Below are 14,116 nucleotides of genomic sequence, written 5' to 3'. Positions count from 1 at the left end.
AGAGGTGATATATCCTAGCTTTTCCCTGTGTTCCTTATTGTTTAAAAAAATTTTTTTTTAAATTTTTTAGTTAATTTGGCTTTGCTGGGTCTTAGTTGCTTCACGTGAGATCTTTGATCTTCGTTGTGACCTTCAGGATATTTTTTTTCTTGGTTGCAACATGTGAACTCTTAATTGCAGCCTGTAGGATCCAGTTGTAGGGATCAAATCCAGGACCCCCTGCCTTGGGAGCACTGACTCTTAGCTGCTGGACTACCAGGGAAATCCCACATTCTTCATTCTTTCATATATTTACATAGCCCATGCTAAATGCCGTGCACAGTTCTCGGACTGGGAAGAGAGCAAAGAACAAAAACAGTCTTAGGACTTCTTTTCAGGATTCTCACAGTCTGTTGGGCACAGGGAACAAGAAGAAACCTCTTTTCCATAGAAGTAATGTTTTAGTTGACTTGGGAAGGAGAAAGGAGTTAAATAGAGCAGTTATTTGAGGTAAAAGGAGCCACATTTTAAAAGGCCTGAGGAGAGAGAATAAAACATTCTGGGATACTAAAAAGTAAAAAAGACGGGTTAAGCAGGAATGCTAAGTGCCAGTGTAAGAACCACCTGAGACAAAGATGATTGAAAGTTACTGAGAGGTTTTGAGAGAGGGATGGGATCAGAACTTAATTATTTTTAATTTATTTCTAATTGGAGGATAATTGCTTTACCAAATTGTGTTGGTTTCTCCCATATATGAACATAAATCAGCCACGTATACCATATATGTGGAAAATTCTGAAAGAGATGGGAATACCAGACCACCTGACCTGCCTCGTGAGAAATCTGTATGCAGGTCAGGAAGCAACAGTTAGAACTGAGCATGGAACCACAGACTGGTTTCAAATAGGAAAAGGAGGACGTCAAGGCTATATATTGTCACCCTGCTTATTTAACTTATATGCAGAGTACATCATGAGAAACGCTGGACTGGAAAGAAACACAAGCTGGAATCAAGACTGCCGGGAGAAATATCAATAACCTCAGATATGCAGATGACACCACCTTATAGCAGAAAGTGAAGAGGAGCTAAAAAGCCTCTTGATGAAAGTGAAAGAGGAGAGCAAAAAAGTTGGCTTAAAGCTCAACATTCAGAAAACAAAGATCATGGCATCCGGTCCCATCACTGCATGGGAAATAGATGGGGAAACAGTAGAAACAGTGTCAGACTTTATTTTTTGGGCTCCAAAATCACTGTGGATGATGACTGCAGCCATGAAATTAAAAGACGCTTACTCCTTGGAAGAAAAGTTATGACCAACCTAGATAGCATATTCAAAAGCAGAGACATTACTTTGCCGACTAAGGTCCGTCTAGTCAAGGCTATGGTTTTTCCTGTGGTCATGTATGGATGTGAGAGTTGGACTGTGAAGAACGCTGAGCGCCGAAGAATTGATGCTTTTGAACTGTGGTGTTGGAGAAGACTCTTGAGAGTCCCTTGGACTGCAAGGAGATCCAACCAGTCCATTCTGAAGGAGGTCAGCCCTGGGATTTCTTTGGAAGGAATGATGCTAAAGCTGAAGCTCCGGTACTTTGGCCACCTCATGCGAAGAGTTGACTCATTGGAAAAGACTCTGATGCTGGGAGAGATTGGGGGCCGGAGGAGAAGGGGACGACCGAGGATGAGATGGCTGGATGGCATCACGGACTCGATGGATGTGGGTCTGAGTGAACTCCAGGAGATGGTGATGGACAGGGAGGCCTGGCGTGCTGCGATTCATGGGGTCGCAAAGAGTCGGACACGACTGAGCGACTGAACTGAACTGACTGATATGTATGTCCCCTCACTTTTGAAGAACTTTATTTTCAAAAGATCACTCCAGTTGCTGTTTGGAGAACAGTTAGAAGCAAGTAGGTGTGGATAGTAGAGACCAGTTGTGCTCTTTAATAGTCGGCAGTGGTCAGGTGCAGCGTGACTGCCTGGGCTGGGAGTTAGCAGTGGGTCAGTAGGGGGCGTCATTCATAGTGTCTGGAACACAGCAGGCGTGTCACCTCCATGTTAAAAGCCTAACTGCTACTTAGTGACTGAGAAAAAGTCATTTAACCTCTTATTTGTAAGATTGGGAGAATGATAGACTCTATAGCACAGGAATGCTATAAGAGTTAGATTGACAAGTTAAAGAACAGTGGATGGGGGACTTCCCTGAGAGTCCAGTGACTAAGACTCCAAGCTCCCAGTGCAGAGGGCCCAGGTTCGATCCCTAGTCAGGGAACTAGATCCCACTTGCTGCAACTAGTTCAGTTCAGTTCAGTTGCTCAGTCGTGTCCGACTCTGCGACCCTATGAATCGCAGCACGCCAGGCCTCCCTGTCCATCACCATCTCCTGGAGTTCACTCAGACCCACGTCCATCGAGTCCGTGATGCCATCCAGCCATCTCATCCTCGGTCGTCCCCTTCTCCTCCTGCCCCCAATCTCTCCCAGCATCAGAGTCTTTTCCAATGAGTCAACTCTTCGCATGAGGTGGCCAAAGTACTGGAGCTTCAGCTTTAGCATCATTCCTTCCCAAGAAATCCCAGGGCTGACCTCCTTCAGAATGGACTGGTTGGATCTCCTTGCAGTCCAAGGGACTCTCAAGAGTCTTCTCCAACACCACAGTTCAAAAGCATCAATTCTTCGGCGCTCAGCGTTCTTCACATTCCAACTCTCACATCCATACATGACCACAGGAAAAACCATAGCCTTGACTAGACGGACCTTAGTCGGCAAAGTAATGTCTCTGCTTTTGAATATGCTATCTAGGTTGGTCATAACTTTTCTTCCAAGGAGTAAGCGTCTTTTAATTTCATGGCTGCAGTCATCATCCACAGTGATTTTGGAGCCCAAAAAATAAAGTCTGACACTGTTTCTACTGTTTCCCCATCTATTTCCCATGCAGTGATGGGACCGGATGCCATGATCTTTGTTTTCTGAATGTTGAGCTTTAAGCCAACTTTTTTGCTCTCCTCTTTCATTTTCATCGAGAGGCTTTTTAGCTCCTCTTCACTTTCTGCCATAAGGGTGGTGTCATCTGCATATCTGAGGTTATTGATATTTCTCCCGGCAATCTTGATTCCAGCTTGTGTTTCTTTCCAGTCCAGCGTTTCTCATGATGTACTCTGCATATAAGTTAAATAAGCAGGGTGAAAATATACAGCCTTGACGTCCTCCTTTTCCTATTTGGAACCAGTCTGTTGTTCCATGTCCAGTTCTAACTGTTGCTTCCTGACCTGCATACAGATTTCTCAAGAGGCAGGTTAGGTGGCCTGGTATTCCCATCTCAGAATTTTCCACAGTTTATTGTGATCCACACAGTCAAAGGCTTTGGCATAGTCAATAAAGCAGAAATGGATGTTTTTCTGGAACTCTTGCTTTTTCTATGATCCAGCGGATGTTGGCAATTTGATCTCTGGTTCCTCTGCCTTTTCTGAAACCAGCTTGAACATCAGGGAGTTCACGGTTCACATTGCTGAAGCCTGGCTTGGAGAATTTTGAGCATTACTTTACTAGCATGTGAGATGAGTGCAATTGTGCGGTAAGAGCCTAAAAAATAAAAGAATGTGGATGCAGGAAGGTAAAAACTCCAACTGGGTAGATAATGAGCAGTTAATTAAATGGGAAAATTCGCAGTTAAATTTGGCATACCAAACAGATTTCAACTAGATTGTTGGATATACAGGTAGAAAATTGGGTAGGAAAACCTAGACTAGGGATAAAATTTGGAAGTTAACAATAACCTAGTTATTAAAGCCTTAAGAATAAGATAATGTTGTCCAGAGGAGAGCATGAAGGGAAACTGGATGGCCCCAAGGAAGCTTTTAAAAATCAGAGGAGTGGTGTTTAATTGCCACTCTTTCAGAAGCAGAATAATATAGTGGTAAGAGTGTAGTTTGGAGTGAATCTTCATCCTTATCCTCAATTTCTTTTCTGTGAAATGGGGAGAGGACACCTCTCTCCAAAGGTGATTGTACCTCCCCCCCCCCCATTTTATTTAGTACACTGTATTACATTTTTAAAACGTATTTATTTGTGGTTGTATTGGTTCTTCCTTTGCGGCATGTGGGTTCCAGAGCACATGGACCTATAGTTGTGGCATGCAGTCCACGTGGCATCTGGGATCCTAGTTCCCTAGTCAGGGATCAATCCCAAGTCTCCTGCATTGGAAAGTGGATTCTTAACCACTGGGCCACCAGGGAAGTCCTTAGTGTTTTGGAAGTTTTGTTTATAAGAATTAAGAAGTGTCTTTGTATCTCCAATAACCATACAAAATAGAGCACAGAAAAAGAATAAGATCTGAGCATTCTATATCCATACACACCACAACTTGAGGTTGCCTCTTTTTTTTTTTTTTCATTATAGTTGAACTCAGGCATGGAGGGGCTTAATAATCCAACCAAGAACATAAAGATAGGAGTGGAGGGTCAACTAGAACCCATGTAGCATTCAGGAAATGTTAACTAACACAATAATTAGTAAAAGGCTGTGCCCAGGTACTAGTTTTTTCTCCCCCCAAGTTTGGTTCAGGAATTGTACTTGGTGAATGCTACAGATAGTTGGAGCCTTAGAGATGTTTGGTAATATTCTTCCTTTTGCCCTACTTTAGTTAACAAGTATCTTGCTTTTAATCAGTGATATTTAATACTAGAGAAAAAATAGGTTATATTATAAACTCTTTCAAGGAAGGAAATATAGTGTGTACATTTTGATTGCTTAATGTAATCGTCTGGGAAAATCTACTCAGGTTGCACTCAGGAAATGGTGTGACTGGTGGTTGTAGTAGAGGTGATACAATGGAGGACTGGGAATTAGGAGCCCTGTTTTGGATTCTAGTTTTGGGTATTTTTTTGTTGTTTTGAGTATAGTGGATTTACAATGTTGTGTTAGTTTCTGCAACACAGCACAGTGAATCAGATATATATGTATATGTGTGTGTATACATATATATATATATATGTGTGTGTGTGTGTGTATACACACATACACAAACACATACTCTTTCTTAGGTTCTTTGCCCATATAGGTCATTACATAGTATTGAAGAGTTCCCTGTGCTATATTGAGTTCTTAAGTTACTGGTTCATTCACCAAAAATTGACTAAGCCTGTTCCTGATGCCAGGCACAGTGCTCGGTGCCATGTGACCTTGGGTACCACTCTAGGCCCATGTCAAAGGAGGAGGCCTTGCCGTGTAGAGAGGTCTTAGGGGCTCCATAAGGATGTAACTCGGCAGAAGGGCAGAAGCCAGCCAGACACAGCTCTCAACACCCCTCCCTCTGAGCAGTTCTGGTTAAAGGTTCTCCAAGGAGACTCTGAAGCAAGACAACTACAGTACTTTCCTCTTAACTGAGGGAGAATATGTTCCAGGACCCCAGTGGATGCTTAAAACTGCAGATAGTATGCCCTGTAATTGCAAAGTTTTTTCCTATATTTACTTACCTACAATAAAGTTTAACTTATAAATTAGGCACAGTAAAAGATTAACAACAACAATGATAAAATAGAGCAATTGTAACCATATACTGTAATAAAACTTGGGTAAATGTGGTCTCACTCTCAAGATATTGTATTGTCTTGTACTTACCTTCCTCAGAGATGTTGTGAGATGATATAGTGCCTATGTGATTTAGTGAGGCATTGTGACATAGCTTTAGGCTACTGTTGACTTTCTAACTGTACATCAGGAGGAGGATCATTGAGACATTACAGTGTCCATGGTTGGATGTCTGAGTAGATGATTTTGGGGATCCACAAGATATAGTTGAAGGTGGTTTTGCTGAAAGCTTTTGGGAAAACATTGTAATTGGAGTTGTCTCTTTAACTCATTGAAGTGTTGCTGCAGCAATTGTAATCCTTTGGTGATCGTGAGTAGTTGCTATGATGCTTCTTTTCATCTGAGGGTCATATTCCATATATTTGAAATTGTGAAATTCGAAACATTTTGGCAAATTTCAATAGTGTCCACATTGCTGATTCTGCTTCAGTTGCTTTGCCTTCCTCTTTCTCAGTAGATGGCTCCACAAGTTTGTCCAATAACTCCATTGTTAAGACTTCTCAGTGCCCTTCAATATGGTCTTCCACTTTCTCATCAAGCGTGTTGGCAGATCCTCTGGCATCAACTTGTCTTGCTATGTGAATGAGTTTCCTAACTTCTCCATCGAACCTCAGTAATCTTTAAAATCATTCATGACTTCATAAGTTCTTCCAGCAGGTATTAGGAGTGTGGTTTTAATTCACTTACTGCATCTCTGATGAACGTTATTCATTGGCAATAGTAATGATTTCAAGCACTGCATTGTGTCCAGATTAAAATCTGCATTAATTGCTGACCATATGTCCTCAGATATTGAGCAGGTGTATGTGGCCTTGACCAACTGATGGCTTGTCAAGTGGCTGAAGCATTGAGGTTGTATTTGGAGATAAAAATACAACTTTGACATTTACAAAGCAAACAGATTCAGGATGACCAGGTACATTGTCTATTAGTAACAGGATTTTAAATTCCAGCCTTTCCTTTTCCAAATATTTTTCATTTCTGGAATGAACCATTGGTAGAATCATTCCATAAAGAAGATAGCTGTCAGCTGGATTATGTTGTCAGAATACAAGCAGATAATTCTTGGTTTTGTTCTTGAAAACCTGTTGGGTCTTTGTATACAACTCCTGCCTTCAACATACGCTCTGTAGCATTGCCAGTAATACCAGAGTTAATCTGCTTTTCCAAGTTTTATGATCTAGTGCTTCCTTTGTACTTTTATGACGGTAGATTTGTTGCAAATTCTTGTGCCTGACACACAATGAGGCCAAACAAACTCAAACACGAGTTTGGAGCAGAGAAAGATTTATCAAAAGGGCCAAGCAAGGAGAATGGGTGGCTCATGATTAAAAAAGAGCTTCCCGGATTGCGTTTGGTTCTGTTGGGACTCTTCTTCCAGAAGAGCCCAGTTTCATCACATGAAGACTTGCTTTGGATGGTATCCCTTCCTTCCTCTTCAATCAAATTCTTGACCTCTGAGGGAAATGTGGCAACAGCTTCTGAAGCCAAATCTGGCCTCTACCCTGACACCAAATTAATTCTCAGGGACAGGTTTTGGTGAAATAGGAAAGAATAGCTCTATTGCTTTACCAGGCAAAGGGGATCAGTGGGCTAATGACCTCAAAATGGTGTGTCCCAACCTGGAGCAGGTAGTAAGAAGTTTCATAGTAATGATTCAAAGAGGACGTGATCAACTAGCTGATGGATAATCTGATTAGTTGGTGGTGAAGTGGAAGTCAACATCATCAACCTGGTTCCAACTGATCTGGGATTTCTCCCATCTGGTGGGGGTTTCTGCAAAATAGCTCAAAAGATACTGAGACCTGCCCCAAGGCTGCTCTATTGTTTCTCTTGACTGTTCCTTGCTTCTGCATCCCCTCCCTTCTCTAATTGTTGTTTAGTCACTGAGTTGTGTCCAGCTGTTTGCAACCCCATGGACTGCACTGTGCCAGGCTTCCCTGTCCATCACCATTCCCGGAGCTTGCTCAAGCTCATGTCCACAGAGTCAGTGATGCCATCCAACCATCTCGTTCTCTGTTGTCCCCTTCTCCTCGTGCCTTCAGTCTTTCCCAGCATCAGGGTTTTTCCCAGTGAGTCAGCTCTTTGCATCAGGTAGCCAAAGCATTGGAGCTTCAGCTTCAGCAGCAGTCCTTCCAATGGATATTCAGGATTGATTTTCTTTAGGACTGATTGGTTGGATCTTGCAGTCCAAGATGGAGAAGTTGGAGAAGAGTTCTCCAACACCACAGTTCAAAAGCATCAATCTTTCAGCACTCAGCCTTCTTTATGGGTCCAACTCCTACATCAGTACATGACTACTGGAAAAATCATAGCTTTGACTATATGGACCTTTGTCTCTAATTAGCAACACTTTGAACGTGCCTTGTGAGAGTTGGACTGTGAAGAAGGCTGAGCGCTGAAGAATTGATGCTTTTGAACTGTGGTGTTGGAGAAGACTCTTGAGAGTCCCTTGGACTGCAAGGAGATCCAACCAGTCCATTCTGAAGGAGGTCAGCCCTGGGATTTCTTGGGAAGGAATGATGCTAAAGCTGAAACTCCAGTACTTTGGCTACCTCATGCGAAGAGTTGACTCATTGGAAAAGACTCTGATGCTGGGAGTGATTGGGGGCAGGAGGAGAAGGGGACGACAGAGGATGAGATGGCTGGATGGCATCACTGACTTGATGGACGTGAATCTGAGTGAACTCTGGTAGTTGGTGATGGACAGGGAGGCCTGGTGTGCTGCGATTCATGGAGTTGCAAACAGTCGGACACGACTGAGCGACTGAACTGAACTGAACCTGCCTTTGCAACTCAGGGAATGTCATGGAATGAATGAGGCCTATTTCCTGTAATCAAGAAATGGGAGGGGGGATTCCCTGGTGGTCCAGTGGTTAGGACTCTGTGGTCTCATGCCAGGTCTGCTGGGTTCATTTCCTGGTTGGGGAACTAAGATCTCTGCATCCCAGCAAGCTGTGTGGTGCACCCAAAACAACAACAACAAAGAAATGTGGGACAAAGAAAGGCTTTTGTTCCCAGGAACCCCCCACAGGGTCCTGATTGGTATCATTTTTTCATTGGCAGACACAGTCTCCCCAGTAATTTTTCTACTTTCCAGTCCAAACTATTGCTGAATCTGTTTGACCTTCCCTTATGTCAGTATCAGTTGCTCAGTTGTGTCCAGGTCTTTGTGATCCCACGGACCATAGCCCGCCAGGCTCCTCTCTCCATGGAGTTCACCAGGCGAGAATAGTGGATAGCCATTCCCTTCTCCTGGTGATCTTCCTGACCTAGAGGTCACACCCAGGTCTCTTGCATTGCAGGCAGATTTTTTACCATCTGAGCCACCAGGGAAGCTCCCAACCATCCCTTATTTTCAGTAAATGGCTTGGTGTCACTCTTCAGGGGATCCCTTGCTGAAGTCTTTGTAATGACTTGGAACCAAGCAGGGGCCACTGGGGCCCTCCTGCATACAAAAGCCCTTCAACGTCCCATTTCTTGTCTGTAGAAAGAGGCTTTGGTCTCCTAGGCCTCTTGAGTTTCAAAGAGCAATGCGGAAAGAAAAGAAAAGCAACCAGGAAACAATCGTTCAGTGATAAAGAGTCCTTGTTCCTCCTTAAGGGATATACAGAACCATCTGAGTTGCTATAAATAAACTAAGACCTACCCTCTACCCCAGCCCCACCCAGGTGGAAGATGGTGATTGCATGAAGACAGCAGTATACCCCAGACTGATTGGAACCACAAAGTTGAAACATCACCCTGTTACCTTACCACCAATCAATCAGAAGAAAGTTATGCATCCTGGAGCCCTCACCCCCAAATTTGCCTTTAAAATTCCTTCCCTGAAAGCCATGGGGGAGTTTGGGTCTTTTGAGCCCAGGTTGATTGATCCTTGCTTAGCCCTGTAATCAACGTTTCTCTGCTCCAAAGTCCAACATTTTTGGTTTGTTTGGCCTCACTGACAGTGGGACACATGAACTTCAGTTTAACAATAGATTCAGTGTTTTCTGGGGCAACACATCAATCAAAATATGTATTTTGTTTGTGTCTTTCATAAATTTAATGCCTTTTCATTAAAAAAAGTTTATATTGAAATATAGTTTATTACTATAAAAGCAAAGCCATCATTTTGCTGACAAAGGTCCGTATAGTCCAAGCTACAGTTTTTCCAGTAGTCATGTATGGATGTGAGAGTTGGACCATGAAGAAGGCTGAGCGTGGAATAACTGATACCTTGGAATTGTGGTGCTGGAGAAGACTTTTGAGAGTCCCTTGGACTGCAAGGAGATCCAACCAGTCAATCCTAAGGGAAATCAACCCTGAATATTCACTGGAAGGACTGGTGCTGAAGCTGATGCTCTAGTACTCTGGCCACCTGATGTGAAGAGTCGACTCACTGGGAAAGATCCTGATCCTGGGAAAGATAGAAGGCAAAAGAAGAGGGTGGCAGAGAATGAGATGGCTAGATATTATCACTGACTCAATGGATGTGAATTTGAGCAAACCCCAGAAGATAGTGAAGGACAGGGAAACATGGTGTGCTGCAGCCCATGGGGTTACAAGAGTTGTAGACTTAGGAACTGAACAACAAGGAGTAGTTTATTAACAAGGCTGTGATAGTTTCAGGTGTATTTCATTCTTAACTAAGCACCTTTTATGCACTGTGGCCCTAACTTAAGCAGTTTGAAGTGTGACCTAAAAGCACAATTTTTTTTTCCTGCAATTTTACAGAAAATTCAATTTAAAAAAAATTTATTTAGCTGCACCAGGTCTTGGTTGCAACACATGCAATCTAATTCACCAACCAGGGATCAAACTCAGGACCTTTGCGTTGAGAGTTCAGAGTCTTAGCCACTGGACCACCAGGGAAGTCCCTGACAGAGAACTCATTCTTACCATAGAGCTTAGCAACCTCAGCATACCTGTTTTTTTCTTACTAATTTGAGAACTTTCACGCTTTGTGGCTTCTCTGGCTTCTCCACATCACTAGCAATACCACTTTTGGACTTTGGGGCCATTATCAAGCAAAGTAAGGGTTACTTGAAACAAACACTTCCGTATCCAGACAATCGATCTGGTGACAGACTAGAAGACTAAACGGGCAAGCAGCATATACCGCGTGGGTATGCTGGACAAAGGACTGATTCACTTCCCGTGGTGGGAGGGAGCAAAAGCAGAGATTTCAACACACTACTCAGAACAGCACAGCAAATAAAAACGTATGAATTATTTACTTTCCATTCAATACTTTAAGACTAGAGCTAGCCAAGGGAAGCTAAAACCACAAACAATAAGAGAAAATCATTGTATGCCGAAGATGGCGCCAACTCAACCATCATCTCCATAGTTCCCCAGCGGGGAAAGCACAGTGCGCATGCGCTGCCTGGCGTCCTCAGCGCGCCTGCGCGGGCGCAGAACCTTCCCCGCCCCACTCCTGCCGCCGCCGGTGCTGCGCTGACGGCGGTTGCCCGAGCTTCAGGTGAGTGTGAGCGCCTCAGCCTGGTTGGCTGTGGGCGCGCCGTGCTGCCTGTGGGGTCGTCGTTCCCTTTTCCTTCTCCTTCCCTGCCTCATCACCCCAGCGCGCCGGGGCTTGGGTGAGCGCTGCCAGCCTCCCCCAAGTGTTCGGGCGCCCTCCGCCCTCGTCGCCTGGGGACCCGGAGCAGCCCGTCCTCTTTCGGCCGCTACTCACCTGGGCGGCGGGGCTCACGGCGAACCCGCTGGCGACGGCGTGCAGGCGGCAGCGGCCGAGCCTCTGGGTGCCCAGCACCTCAGCCTCGGACCCTCCGCAGGCGCGACCCCCTTTCCCGCTTCTGCTCTGCAGTCGGCGGAGCTCGGTGGGCCTCGGTGTCGGACATTCGTCTGCTCCGTCTGCCCGGGAGCCGGGTAGGCGGGTGGGGAACCTGGAAGATGCGCCAAGAGCTCGCCTTGCACCCGTGGGGTCCTGGTGCGGTCAGGAGTACCCTCTGGCTGTACCCCGCGGCTACCATGCGAGGGAGCAGCTTCTTAGCCCCTGGTTACAGATGAGGAAACTGAGGCATCGAGCGGTGAGGCTCCCTGCCCAAGGTCACGCGCCAGACGAGAGGCTGGAGTGGCTCTGGAACTCAGGGTCGGGGGCTCTCAAGCTAGTGCGGTTTTGTTCCTTTGGAAAAAATCTGAAATACACTCGCATCTCCGGAGATTCTTCAACGTCATAAAAGTAGGCTGCAAAAACGGCATTTTCTTGTTGATGAAGTACAATTGAGGTGTTAACTGTAATAATGTAATAGCATTGTTCTTAAGAGCTCACGTTCACCCAGCGCTTGCCAGTGTGCCAGGGATCTTCGTAAACATTTTAAGATTATCTCAGTACCTCAGCGCTTCGCCATCAGATGCGTCCTCTTTCCTTTTCATGCAGCTTTTTTCCTGCAGAGCTGGCCTCTCTGTCAGGTAAACTGGGAGCCTCCTGGTTTAGGAGCAGGGACGGTGGCTTACTGGCAAAACAGAGGTAAGCCTTGTCTTGGATCCAGATTTTGCCCCCAGAGGATATTATTACCCTTCCTTTTCTGGCTACCAGGAGGTCAAGACTGATAGAGCTGGGCTGGTTGGATTTGGAGGTGAAAGAACAAATCTGGTGAGCACTCCCCTTATCCTGGGGCTTTCTGGCTCTATTCCAGTGCTGGGCTTGAACCTCTCATTTAACATGAAGTAAAAAGAGAAAGAGATCCTTGACAAAGTAGTGTAGAATATAAGAAGCTTCACCGATTTCAAGTTCCCAAAGGAACAGCTGTAAAAATATGGGAATGTTTCTTTCCCAATAAATAGCTCAAACTGTCTTTTTTTTCCCCCAATCCTTAGCAAATTCTCTTGCGTACTTCGAAGTTCCATTAACTTACCACCTTTTCTGTGAAGCCTTCCTTGCTTGATTTTCCTAATTAGAATTACATACACACACATACATGTGTGCCTGTGCGCTTGTGTGTGTGTGTGTGTGTATGTGTGTGTGTGTGTGTGTGTGTGTGTGTGTGTAGGTAGATAGGTAGGTAGGGTAGAGGCTTCAGTCTTATTCTTAGAACTATTAGCCTGTTGAGGTCAGGGAGCATCTTTGCAGCCTCAAGTGCTTGGCTCACTGTAGGCCCTGGGAAAGAATCAGTGAATTTCCACAGTTCCTTTGTATTACTCAAAGAGTGATGTTTTCCTGCTGGCCTTCTGTTCCTTCATTCTGCCCTTCAGTTTTTTTTTGCTGGCTTTCTCTTTAGATTCAACTTCTGGTCATTCAACAACTGACCACTCAGAGGTCTCTAGTCCACCCTCTTGTGTCTGAAAATTTGCAGAAAAAGGTTCTAAGTCAAGAAGCCTGTTTATCCCCAAGAGTGGAATTGGTGTATGTCGCTTAAGTGTACAGGGCAATTTTTATTTGCATTTTGCACGAAGGTAGCCTCAGGCTTATAGGTTTTTAGTCTGTCCCTGAATACATGTAGGAGAGGGAACTGGCAACCCACTCCAGTATTATACTTGCCAGGAGAATCCCATGGACAGAGGAGTCTGGAGGGTTAGAGTTCATGGGGTTGTAAAGAGTCGGACACGACTGAGTGACTAGCACAAATACATGTAAGATTCAGTTTTGCCTTCTTTTGCCTTATGTGGCTGACTGCCCCAGTGTTATTAGAGTACTCACAATTTTTACTATAAATCTTCATAGTACTTATAACAATAAATATTCAAAGGGCCGTTTGGGAGGCTGTAGATGGTTGCATAGGCTTTCCATATAAATAATTAATTTAAAAGGTTTTTTTCCAAATAATCTGCAAATAGATTGAGCTGTTATGTGTAAGGAATGGTGCTGGGTATGGTGTAAGATTCTCGTAGTTCTTGTTCAAAGAGCTTACTAGCTAACTGGGAAATATTATTCCTAACTGTAACTCAAGTCTAAAAATCACCGTAATAGCATTATAAGCAAAGCAATGTGTATAATTGTATACTCAAGCATAATGGAATACGATATTCCAATGTGGGGCATTTCATAAAATTATACGTTGCCCAAGGCTGAAAGGAAGCATCAAGTCATTGAGTCCAGCTGTGCTGCTTTTGTAGACTTCTTCCTGAGAAGGGAACTTGTCCAAGGCCAGGGTTATAGAACTGGTGCTTCAACTTGAATGTAGACTTTTTATCCACTAAAAGTTTATCAATATTCCAGTGAATTCATCCTTGTATGTGTGCTTAGTCTCTCAGTCGTGTCCGACTGTTTGCAACCCCATGGACTGTAGCCCGCCAGGCTCCTCTGTTCATGGGGATTCTCCAGGCAAGAATACTGGAGTGAGTTGCCATGCCCTCCTCCAGAGGATCTTCCTAACCCAGAGACTGAACCCAGGTCTCCCACATTTGCAGACGGATTCTTTACTGTCTGAGCCACCAGGGAAGCCCAACTCTTAATATTTGTGAAATGGGTGAGGAAGGGGTGAAAGAAATACAGTTCACATCTTCAGGGAACTTATGGTCTGTTAGGAAGGAGTTAAAGAACCCGTCTCTAACTTTGGAGACAGTGCATACCTAATTGTTAAATTATATGGTAGAGGGACTAGGTATGTCAA

The 14,116-nt window shown here is 44.4% G+C and overlaps 1 protein-coding gene across 1 annotated transcript in view; it reads left to right on the top strand.

Moving 5' to 3' along the window:
* Nucleotides 1-11,009: 11,009 nt before the first annotated feature.
* NDRG3 (NDRG family member 3) overlaps nt 11,010-14,116 on the top strand; it is a 60,029-nt gene continuing 56,922 nt past the window's right edge. The window contains exon 1 of the mRNA XM_068987027.1: nt 11,010-11,028. The gene's annotated coding sequence lies outside the window, so the exon portion shown is untranslated. The remainder of the gene's footprint in view (nt 11,029-14,116) is intronic.

Source organism: Capricornis sumatraensis, chromosome 15 (assembly GCF_032405125.1).
Source record: "Capricornis sumatraensis isolate serow.1 chromosome 15, serow.2, whole genome shotgun sequence".
Classification (NCBI taxonomy): domain Eukaryota; kingdom Metazoa; phylum Chordata; class Mammalia; order Artiodactyla; family Bovidae; genus Capricornis; species Capricornis sumatraensis.
Note: the sequence above shows the minus strand (reverse complement) of the source record. Positions and strands in the feature narration are given on the sequence as shown.